This window comes from Rhagoletis pomonella, unplaced genomic scaffold (assembly GCF_013731165.1).
Source record: "Rhagoletis pomonella isolate Grant_MI unplaced genomic scaffold, Rhpom_1.0 Rhpom_scaffold_00006, whole genome shotgun sequence".
Lineage (NCBI taxonomy): Eukaryota > Metazoa > Arthropoda > Insecta > Diptera > Tephritidae > Rhagoletis > Rhagoletis pomonella.
The window spans coordinates 34,349,826-34,362,832 of NW_023458560.1; the positions used below are offsets into that span (position 1 = coordinate 34,349,826).

General features: G+C 34.3%; 1 protein-coding gene and 1 long non-coding RNA gene across 2 annotated transcripts in view; both read left to right on the top strand.

The window, feature by feature from the left end:
- LOC118740617 (solute carrier organic anion transporter family member 74D) overlaps positions 1-13,007 on the top strand; it is an 833,870-nt gene that overhangs the window by 719,577 nt on the left and 101,286 nt on the right.
- On the top strand, positions 9,788-12,943 carry LOC118740621. The gene is made up of 3 exons (XR_004993167.1): positions 9,788-10,026; positions 10,132-10,369; positions 12,247-12,943. It is a non-coding gene; the product is annotated as an uncharacterized LOC118740621 (long non-coding RNA).

Sequence of the window (13,007 nt, forward strand, 5' to 3'; positions counted from 1 at the left end):
GCGAATCCGAGGAGTTTAAACATGCTTGGGATGATATGGGTTAATTTTCGGCAAAATGTTAAAACTTATCACTAACAGCCGGTTTCACCAGCAATTTATATAAATTTCCATATAAAATTAAAAAAATTAAAATCATTTTTCACTTAAATTGCTTTCGTGAAATTGGCTGTAAATATCATAAAATTTTTCTTGGAAATTTAATAATTTTTAATTTTCTTAAAAAAACTGCATTTAACCAATTCTCAATCGTAGAGCCAACGTGACCAAAAATTTTTGTATTACTTAATTTTAACATTTTTTTAATAAAAATAAAATTTAACCTTTAAAAAAATCAGTATAAATCCAAGTTTTAAACTTCGCACAATATTAAAAACAGCAACAAACTTTCGTAAAAATTTCGAGCTTTTTAATTAGATTTCTTGGAAAGATTCTGAGTAATCTGAGTATGCAGTTGTATAGCCCATTTTAGTATAATAAAGTGCAAGTTTAAAGTAGCTTTGACTTACCGTTGATTTTTTACCATTTTTTTTTCTTAACGGTGTCAGTCATCTTCTTCCATACGATATTAAGTGAGAAGTTCTAACATTCCAAGTCGTTAGTTCATATCCCAGTGACCGCGGTTAAAGAAGTCTGATGAGGAGATGTAGTGATCTCAGAAATAGCAGCAACAACTTTTACCAGATGTAAATTATTGTTGTTTCTCCACAACATTTTTTATTAAATACGGCCTCAAGCTCAATAAAAATTTAAAAAAAAAAATCTTAAAATTTTTTATATGCGCGACTTTAACCTTGAATAATATATAAAGGAATAAAGAGTTGTTTTACAACGTTCAATTGCCTTCAATCTTCTTACTAATATTATAAATGTGAAAGTTCGTATGTTTGGATGTTTGGGGAATCATCACGCGGAAACGACTGAACGAATTTGCATGAACTTTTTTACACAGATAGCTTATGGGCCAGATTGGTTAATAAGCTATTTTTTTAAAGAGTTGCCACCTGTTAAAAAAAGTTTAATTTAATATGCGGGAACGACAGAACGGATTTGCATGAAAATTTGCACACTGATAGCTTATGACCTAGATTGGAAAATAGGCTACTTTTCTTAAGAGTTGCCACCTGTTAAAAAAGTTTAATTAAATTAATACGCGGAAACGACTGAACGGATTTGCATAAAATTTAGCACACGGATAGCTTATGACCTATGTTGGAAAATAGGCTACTTTTTTTTAAGAGTTGCCATTTGTTATAAATGTTTAATTAAATTAATACGCGGAAATGAGTGAACTGATTTGCATGGAAGTTTTCACACAGATAGCCTATGAGCTAGGTTGGAAAATGGGATACTTTTTTAAGAGTGGCCACCTGCGAAAAAAGTTTAATTAAATTAATACGCGGAAACGTCTGAACGGATTTGCAGATAGCTTATGACCTACAGTGGAAAATAGGCTAATTTTTTGGAAGAGTTGCCACCAGTTAAAAAAAAGTTTAATTAAATTAATACGCGAAAACGACTGAACAGATTTGCATGAAATTTGTCACAGAGATAGCTTATGACCTACGTTGGTAAATAGGCTACTATTTTAAGAGTTGCCACCTATTAGAAAAGTTTAATTAAATTAACACGCGGAAATGACTAAACTGATTTGCATGAAAGTTTGCACACAGATAGCTTATGACCTAGATTGGAAAATAGGCTACTTTTTAAGAATTGCCACCTGTTTGAAAATTAAATTTTGTTCACCGATGTGTTATGAGCTGGATTGAAAAATAGGCTACTTCCTTAACCGGTTTCCTGATCAGAACGAAATTTGGTACACTTACTACGGATTTCACAAGGACAGGACAGGACAGGATACAAATTGGAATTTTCATATTACATACATATTTCTGGAAGTATTTGTGGGAGGAAACTCGAACTTGGCATAGAGATATGTATGTGAAATCAATGTTGGCATTAATCGATTTATTTTTTAATCAATTAGTTACTTCGATTAAATTCAATCTGATTACAGTTAATCATGATTAATTTTAATCCGACTAAACAGTTAATCGGAACCTCGATTAAAAATAATAATTTTTAACCATTAACTCTTAATTTGATCAAGTAGGTTTGGTGATTTACTAATTTATGCTGAAATTTTCCTGTGCACACAAAGCAAGTTAATCCGGTATGGCTAAGTCGGAGTAATTTGGTGTGCATTTTTATTAAGATCTAGAACATAAAATAATTACTATAACTGGTGTTTGGTTCCAATTTCGGACAAACGAGACAACTTAATCAGATTTTATTTTTAATTGGATTAACGATTAATGATTAAAATTAATTAATCGTAATCTCAGCCAGCGATGAACGATTAAAAAAATTTAATCATTAATCGTACAGTTGATTACGACTAATTAATTTTAATCGTCAAACGCTATTACATTTTAATCGATAATTTTTAATCGTTAATCAGATTAATATTTTGCCAACACTGTGTGAAATCATATTCATACCCACGGAGAAAAATAGACGTTTTTGGAAAAGAGGCGTAGCACCTCCCATACTGACTGAAAGTTTCATATTGCATATCTCTTCAAATGTTTGGGATAAAGTACTCAAGCTTGGTATGGAAATACATATCGTCGAAATTTTTGCAAAACCGCCTATCTTACGGCGCTCAAATTTTACAGGAGAGCGAACAACGATTTTTCTTTGAAGGCATTGCCTTGAGAGGAGCTATTTTCTCTAGCTATTATTTTACAAATCTGTTGTTTTAATAAAGATTTGACGATTTTTATGCACAAATCTCGATGCCTGGAGTTCAGGGTTACCAAATCTCATTTTTGCCACAACGCCGATTTACGTGGTTTTGCAACTGGTCGATGGGCGGTTTTTCAAAAACATCGACGATATGTATATATGTATGTGAAACTAATACCATACTCATGGAGAAAAATGAGAGTTATTGGAAAAGGTGGTGTGGCAACTCCCACGCAAATTGATTTTTCTATGCTGCGTAGCTCTGGAGGTATTAAAAAATTAATGTATAAAAAATTAATTCCATACTCATGGAGAAAAATTTGCGTTTTTCGAAAAGGGGGCATGGTACCTCCCGTACAAATTTACTGTTTTATACTGTATATCTCTAGAGGTGTTCATGGTAGAGTACTGGGACTTGGTACTGGGGTATGTAAAATCAATTCTAAATTCATGGAAGAAGATTAGAAGAAGAAGAAGATTAGGGTTACAAGAAAGAGGGGCACTTCCTGTACTAATTGACTTTTTCTTGCCACATATCCCTGGAAGTGTTTGTGGAAGAATACTGGAACTTGGTATGGAGTTGTGTATACAAAATGTATCAATTGCTCATGGAAAAAATGTGAGTTATTAAAAAAGGGGGCATGTCGCCTCCCATACATACTAAAAATTTCTTAATACATATCTCTGGAAGGATAGAAAATCTCTGGAAGTATTTTTAATTTGTTATGGAGATTTATTTTATAAGGGCTGTACTGACAGAAAAAATTTCATTTAATGGGAAAGGGAGAGCCGATTCGGCCTTATAATGTAAAGCTGTCATGATGCATACATACCTCTTGAGGCATTTGCTACAGTAATGAGCATTGGTATTTTATCAAGGCCAGGTTACTAAATTTGAGTTGGAAATATTAGTACCCGCCTTGGCACCTCCAAGAAGGTTACACGTTCACGCGTCGTATCCCAGGAACCAGTTTAAGGTAAACTTAGTGGGATTGATATCTTTCGTATGCCTAGCGCGCAGACGAGATTTTATAATTTCATAGTTTTAAACGGCCTAAATACTTTAACTCGCTTAAAAAAAACTAGCTATAACAAAATGGGCACAGAAATAAAATATAACATCATTAAATTTTTTTCACGTAGGGTGAACCCGCGGGTATAAGCTAGTAATATATATATCGCTGATTCCGATACGTAGACTTAAAAACGAGTGCAGTTTCAAAATTCAGAATTTTTTTCCTGTGTTATGCTGGATTTCCACTAGGCATTAAATGGCAAAAATGACAAATGATAAAGTCGGGAATTAAAGAATAACCATGTCATTACAATAAAAAAATAATCATTAAGTTCATTTCCACATGGCATTTTTTTAAATAGTAGCGGAAATTCGGCATTATTTATGTATATGGAAAATATAAATTCGTGATGATCGACATCTAAATCTTAGTATTAATGGCTGCACTTTTGACACGCGCCCTTTTCACTGTCCCGAAAATATTTCACAATTGATTTTGAAAAAAAAAAGAAAATTTGTTTTTGTTATTTTTTTGGCCTTTATAACAATTATATTCAACAATTTATATTGAGCTCGAGGCCGATAACGATAATTTACAAGGCGTACTTAGCACGGTGCATAGGCAGCTGGCTGAGTCAGTGGGATCATCGGTTCGAAACCTACTGAAAGAAGTCTGATGAGGAAATGTGGTGATTTCTGAAATAGCTATCACTTCTACCATTTTTTCAAATTATTGTTGCTTTTCCACAATAAAAATTTTCATTTAAAACGGCCTCGAGCTCAATATAAATTGTTGAATATAATAGTTATAAAGGCCAAAAAAATAACAAAAACAAATAACTTAAGGACGAGTACACCTAAAAGTTAAACATTCTAAAAATAGAATTATTAGCAAAAACCAACAATACCAACAACCACATGATCAAGTGAATTGCAGCTGAATAGCTGCGCTTGATTGTGTTGGCATAACAAAAATGAAAATAGTGGAAAAAAGCAAACGATAATTTACAAGGTGTACTTAGCACGGTGCATAGGCAACTGGCTGAGTCAGTGGGATCGTCGGTTCGAATCCTACTGAAAGAAGTCTGATGAGGAAATGTGGTGATTTCCGAAATAGCTATCATTTCTACCATTTTTTCAAATTATTGTTGCTTTTCCACAATAAAAATTTTCATTCAAAACGGCCTCGAGCTCAATATAAATTGTTGAATATAAAAAAAAGAAAAGATTTTTCGAACCGGTACTTGTACTACATACAAACATATGTACGTTTTATGATTTGATCGTAAAACAAATCGATGACTGTAATGCGCTCATTGATAATGAAAACACAGAGTAGATACGATAATGTTTTTGCCATATAATTATAAAGTTAGTTTGTACAGTGATAACAAAAATTCCAAAAGCTGGAAATCGGTGACACATATTTTTAGAAGTCAAGATAACAAAAGAAAAAATTTAGAAGGCAGCTTACAACAGTTACACATATATTTTTCATTTCTGAAGAATGTTTTTTTATCTTAAAAGGCTTCCAATTTTTGTACGAGAACCCTATTGAATTTATTCAAAATGATGAAGGCCGAAATATGTACATTAGGGTGCATCACTCTCCATAAAAAAACACGGTACCGTTTTTCCATCGGTAATATAAAATTTTTCATATTTTAATGGCCTTATTCAAAAAAAATAAAGTAGCTTTATAAAAGGTTTATTAATTGAAAAATGTATGCAAACGTCAATTTATAAAGCTCTTTAAGCCTACTTTATTTTTTATGAATAAGGCCATAAGACTTTAGCCGAAATATTTTGGAAAAATATCAACTTTTACGTGAGCCGGACCTATTTGAATGTAAATACCACCAAAAATCTAGGTTTTTATAAAGAAATTTAGTTTTTTTAAATAATTTTTCTAAAAAATTACCTGAGATCATAGAAGAGCTTAAGCCTAACCGGTCTGCATACCAATTTCTTATATTTTATCAACGGAATCAAAATAACGAGATTTTTGGAGGTATGTTCAAAAGGTTCCAGCTCGCGTAAATCTTAATATTTTTCCGACATATTTTGGCGGAAGTCTTTTAAAATATAATAAGTTTTATGATTCCGATAGAAAAAGCGCTACTTTTCTTGGTGATGCACCCCAATGTCCATATACATATACATATATTTAAACTTCCGCAAAAAAAGATACGTACTAGACCTCTGCATGAGTCGATTCTAATTTCAAGCCAAAGAGAGTACAGTAGAATTGTGTATTCTATTTCAAGTTCAAAACACCCAGCGTTTTGAATTTTGTATTTTATGAATATTCATTGCGTTTCAAGTTTTCTAACTTCATATAGAATTATGTACATAAATGAATGAATGAAAAACATTAAATTTATTCAGACTCAAATTTATTACAATTTATGTGATATTCTGTGTTTAGCATCGAAAACGAAAAAAAGAATGGAAAGTGTAGAGGAAAATGTAAGTGCGTTTAGCTTAAAATGATGTACGTATGTATGTATAGTGAATCTACATTTCGGTCCATTTAATAATGATAATGGTATATGTTTATAATAACAGGACTCCGCAAGCGCATTATTGCAAAGTGCCGGCATCAAGAAGAAGCTCCACAGTGGAGAATACACTCTGAGTCAAAAAAGAGGTCGTAGCAATGTTTGGGAGATATTTTCCAATGTTAAAAATAACTCTGGCGAAGAGTTGCCCGATATTGTAGCATGTAAAAGATGCTACAGCATTTACAAATTTACGGGGTGCACGTCAAATATTGTAAGACATAAATGCTATATTATAAATGCCCATACTGTGGATCAGGAGATTCAAAGTTATTCAAACCTAAATGTTACGTTCACTGCTGACTTCGACTGCCTTAAATGGTGGTATCTGAACAAAAATTCCAATTTTATACAAAACGAGCTGCAAAATTTTCTGTATACCCGCAAGTAGCGCGGCTTCTGAAAGAGCCTTTTCAGATGCAAGAAATTTAATAACCGAAAAACGTTGTACTATTGCTCTTAACCCAGACAATGTAAATAAAATAATGATTCTGCATTCAAATATAGAAATATAAATATACTATATGTTGAAACCAACTCGATTCTTATCTAATGACTCTCTTTTATGGCGCATACAAGTACAAAATATGTATAAGAAAAGTTCAATAAATACAAGGAAATGTAGGTATTTAGATTTATAAAAATAAAAAAAATTCCATCATATTCACTCAATTTGTTTTCACATCGTTTGAATATTGTAATGTCGACAATCATATCAGCAAAGCTATTCATTTAAATTCAATAAAATTCAAACCCAATCACATTCATTTAATTTCAATATGAATGATTCATTTGCCGTTTGGAATGGATTCATGCAGCCCTCTAATACGTACCTACAATTATAGGATTATATCCATTCTCCAGCGCCGCCTCCTTTGCCGATATGCGAAAGTAAGATTCACAAATTCCTTGAACTAAACCAGCGAAGGTCAGCGCTTGAATTGATATGAAAAGTAATATATGAATGTATGTATGTGGGTATATGAATAACGACCGCTTAAAATCGATTTCAAAGTTCTACTTTCGCTGTAGAAATTTTAGGTCTACGTTATGTAGTTTGACTATTGTCAATTAAATCGAATGCTTTGTATTGCATGCGCTCCACGTTTTTCATTTTCAATTTCATAGATTGTTTATAATGACTTTTGCTAAAATTTCAAAATCAAAAGTTATCAAAACAAATTCTATGGGACTGAGAAGTATTATTTTCTACTTTTTAGTCTATTTATAAAAGCGTTGTATATTAAAAAGTTTTTTTTATATTATTTATTTTTCTTATGAATATGATTCACTGGTTTAAATGCTAACCATTTGGTATATTATTGGAACTGACGGCTATTTGCGATAAGTCTGAACTACGTGTGCCTGCCGTCATTTTGAATACATCTATAATTGGTCGGAAATATAACAAAGCATGTAGTATATATTCTTTTTCTAATTTTTTCATTTACACTGTTTTGTTGCACTTTTGATTTCAATTTAAATATAGTATTCGCATTGTGAATTATCCTTAGAAGTTAAATTATGAACTATATTCGATAAGTACGTTGACGCATAAAATTATTGACTTTTAATACAGTATAAAGGTATGTATAAGGACAATTAGGCGTATTGTTTAATTATTTTTGTTACTGAGCTTTCGTCGTTATTCGAAGCAGGCCAATGACTAATTCAGTCTTTTTCGTACAGGCGGAATCGCCATGCCATAACTCTACTTGCTATACGCACTCATGCTTCATTCTTTATCGCCACCAAACAGTTTTTAGATAAGTGGCCAACCATATAGTAGGTAGTTTATCAGTTCTTGATAAGCGATACCTCTTTCGCCCTTTTACATCTTCTATATCCTATACAGTTTTATTGCAAAAATTACAAATACAAAAATAAAATAAAAGCAATTCAAAACAATGCAACATGTTGCGTTCGATGCGTGCTTGGCGCCGTGAAACAGTGTTGGAAACTCCATTTGGTAAAAAACAAAAGAATGTGAATAAAGATTTAGTTTATTTTAAACAAAAGAGTGAGAAAACTTTCTGATACTCGCAGCGAATATTAAGTCTACTATACACTCGAATTTTACGAATGGGTTGTGCGCTGGGCTTTGAGACCACGCCGATTGAGAACTCTATCCTAAGAGGTAGGGTGTTCGACTGTTAGACGTTTTGTTCTGACCCAATGTGTCTAATATGGCGTGGTAGGATGACAACCTTCAGCTCCATTTCAATTGGGATGGACATCTGCGCACCGTTTGCGACCAAACAAGGTTTGAGAAAAAGCGATTCAGACTCGTGGGACTTTTTAATCTTATGCTAGAAAGTCACCAAAAATTGGTTTTGAGTAAGAGCACCGCCACCAATAAGGTCTGTCTAGAGATCAAGCGAAGAATAACCCCTGCAAACAGGTGCTACTTTTCCTCGGTAGCCAATTCGGCACCCATGGTTGGACTATGAAAGCAAGGGTGCCACGAACCAAATGGAAGAATCAAGTGCAGAAGGACCTATCATCACTCGGAATATAGAATGGTTGTAAAACCAAAAAAGATGAAGGTATACTCGAGGACTTTTGTTTAGTTATTATTAATTTTATATTCAATGGGGAAAACTTGAATTATAACAATATGATTTTCATCCTAAATGCCGAACACCCGATTAGAAGTAGTCTCCTAAAGGGGACTGTTCTTAGACAGCTCATAACTCATCTCAAATGTCAAAGTAACCAGTTTCGTCAAAAAAAAATCCAGTTCACTGAAAACGACTTTTAAACAGCCTTTTCACGGGTCGATTTTCCAACGAGCCGTGTAAAGACAGCTTTACTACACTGATTAATAACTCAGCTGGATTTGCGATTTTGAAAATATTAGCTTTTCTTTTATTTTCAAAAAATCTCTCATATTTGTAAATGTAAATATATTCAAACCAAGGTACATTGAACAGGTAGTATCAGTAGAGCAGCTGATTTGATTTATTTTCAAATTATTTGGTCTCGAAAATGTCAAATATTTTTAATTTTTTTCTCACAAAAATTCTGAATTGTTAAAATCCATTTGCATGTGAAACCTTTTTCCATACAAAACAAGCGATTGAATAGCAGCTTTTGGAACGTTCGCCCAACTCAGCAAAACAACCGCTGATTACTGGCCCTTGTAAAGGATGGATCAATGCTTCGAGAAGCAAACAAATTTAGTAGGAAAGAAAGTTGCAACAATTTTTATTTTTTCCAATTTCAATTTTTTATTTTTTATAATTTTTTGTATTTCACATGGCACGCTTTGATTTAGAAGAAAAAATTCAGAACAGTTTTTGACACTTTCGATACCAGAAGCAACAACAAAATACACGCAAATGTTGTTTTTGCTCTACTGATACTACCTGTTTAATGTGCCTTGATTCAAACAGACAATCGCTAATCTAAACAAATATTTCAATATGTCGCGAAGTTTATATTTAATCTTATTGTTTATAGCGCTTTTGTCCCCAGCACATTGCACGCCGGTGTTATTTTGGCAAGCTCAAGTGTAAGTTTTTGCTAAAAAAGTTCAACCAACTAACCAACTTCTGGATACAGTTAGTTACACTACATACCGCTACTACTGAATAGCACTGCCAAATCAGTATTCCCTAGAATTGAGCAAGAGGATTTCTTCAAGAAATAAAAGCCTTAATTGACAGTAACAAAACGATCATCGCATTTACATATGATAAGGTAATCTCGCGTGAGGTGCTTAAAACAAAGTTGAATATTACTTACCTCCTCATACCTGGAATTATTATTTATTATTGCAGTATTTGCTTACAATTTCTTTTGTAGCTTTTGTTGAGGGATTTTCGTTGCGAGGATTGTTTCTCATATCTCAGCCAGCAATCGTCCACTTTTTACGCCAATGTGGAAAAGCCTGCCGAAGCTTTTAAAAAATTATCTACGGTACTTGAACTTTACGTTCAAGAGGATGGAAGAATGGAATCTCCATTACAGTGTCAACCGGATAAGCTATATATGATATCCTTAGATGAACTCAAAAGTCACATTAATCCAATGAAGAGTTGTGGTAAGTTATTGCATAATTACATTTATCGACATCTTACTCGTTTGTAAACTCGAAACAAGTATAATTTAATAAGTATAGCCTATATGTAGTGATACCGTTTGGTTCGATGTCGACCTTGCAACTAGAAATAGAACCAAACAATTTCATTTACGTATAAAACTTTCAAGTTCCCATAATTTTGACAAGCTTAAGTCTAAGACACAATCGAAAAAGGGTTTATGAAGAAATCAGTGCCTGAGTTACGTCAGTCCCAGGTAATACAGAGAGAGTTCTCGCGAATTTAGCTACCTTCTTCGTCTCGACAGATTCACCAGAAGTCGTCTGTCGCAAAGCCCATCGCTTCTACGTGTATTAAGCAATGGCTAGTTCTGATTCCGCCAAATGTACTGAGAAAGACTAAGTAAGTTTTAACAGACAGTTTTCAGAATGGATGCCACCTGGTATTGAATACGGCTACATTCGATAGCTGTTTTAGAGGAAGGTGAACAGCTTTCTAAAGATTTATGTAGTAGCGGGTTGCAGTGAATCACTGACGGATCGGGGTAGTGTTCCTTGAGATCCAGTGCCTGGTGCGTGGTCTGATGGGGAACTCATTTCTCTACAACCATAAGGTCAACACGGAGGCTGAATTTCAATAGCCCAAAGATTGCCTCATCATATATAAAGTGTCACCGATCTCCCATTGACACCGAGCACTAGTTTTATTCATCGCTCGTGGACGCTGGGGTGCCTATTGATTGACATGGACTCAGAATACCTTTCAAGAAGTCTTTATACACCTCGCTCAAACCTACAGCGACGGATCTCTAGTTATCCACCGTCAGATTACCGTCCGGATATCTTCAGTCTAGGATTCCCAGAACTAAATGTAGATGGAAGTTTTGTTAGAGGTATCTTCGGGGTTGCTATTCTTTATATCAGCTCCTTTCTATCTTCGTACACAGGTATGCACTCGAACCTCTTGAGGATTTTAGATGCAGTCCCACTCTCTTGTTGGACTCTAATTTCTTACCTCTCGTGCCGCTTGAGTGTGCATTATAATACTTGTTCTCTTTAGGGATCGTCGTCTTTTGGATTTCCCAATGAGGGTTTATTGCTGAACATTTCAGCCGGTAGGGATGCACCTGTAAAGTACCTAAGGTCATACCTTTCATTGTATGAAGCGATATTAGAGTTTCTGTTGGAGATACTAATCCCAGCAGCCATCGATGTAGAGGCTTAGGGGTTAGGTAAGGTCAATAAGTCTTTCAGGGTTTAGTTGCGCGCTACACATCAGCTGTGCACTTTACTCAGTAAGTTTGGTTCGCTGGCGGTGGACGTGACAATTATTTCAACGCCGCCTTCTGAGCAGATTTTTTTAAGATGCCGAGCAGCCCTTACTTTCCAACAGAGGTGGCACAGACCCGTTCGGGGCTATCACAGGGATACCCGAAGTGGAATTTTTTTTTTCACTGTGTTCGTGGCGTTGGCGGAATTGGCGGGAGCTCAGACTGGTTTGAGTTTTAATGTATTCATCTGGTTCTTTGGCCACGTACTGAGCTAGAACCTTTCAGAGACCGAAGAAGGAGAGAAAACAACGGTCGCCCGCACCAGAGCGCCATGCCATAGTAAATTCACCGTTACTCGCGGAGAAGGACAGGTATCCGGAAAGCTCTTTGGGAGAAGACCATTGAAAATAAGAACGCTTTTTAGTCATCTTGGGAGAATTAACCTTGTAATGATTGAAATCTCTTCTGTAACTAACAGTTTAGAAACAAAATGTGTATTTCATATTAGTTTTATTTTTATCATAAAAATTGTATGCATTTTAAATTCGTATTTATGTGCTAAATTTTGGTTTGTGTATGTATGTATGTATTTTAATTCTTGTTTTACAGATGAAGCATTCAAAAATGTGGTCACCACTTCTGTAAATTGTGAAGATGCTGTCTACGTTTTCCTAGGAACTCATGAAGTTTCAACTGAGCGCAGCGGTCGGCTCTATTAAAACGGAAGAATTTCATTTTATTTAACTCAACTGGAAGTAGAGGACTCAACTGGCTTCATACAAGAAATCGAATTTTATGATATGAACATAACCGGAGGAGATCCTAAGCTAACAGTTGAGCTTATAGCCGAAAATTCGACTGCATCGTTACGATTCAATGTAGTTATTAGTAAAGGATATTTTCAGATTTACTCGTTTACATTTAACGATACCACTTATTACGTTTCTGACCTCTATGCACCAATAAGTCATTCGTTTTCTTGTGGAAAAATACTACTTAAAAAGGACAAGAAGAAGCTCGTAATTAAAAGAATGCAAATTCAATACGATGTCATACCACATCCCAGTGATTTTAAGTTCAAAGATGCTTGGACATGTGAGGGATTCACCTCCCCTGGCATAATATCTGGACTTTTTGTAACAGCTATTTTTGTTGGCGTTTTGTCAATTGGTATTAGTATGTTGATGAATGTTCAATCACCAACGAAATTTTAAACTCCAGGAGGACCTATATTACACATAAACGTAGTTGAGTAATATATAGTAGAAATCATGATACAAAAATAGAAGGTAGTTTCAATAAACAACTTTTGACGGATAACAAAATTTTTTGAAGTTTCATAAATTGTGAGTATTCTCAACGGCCTTGCC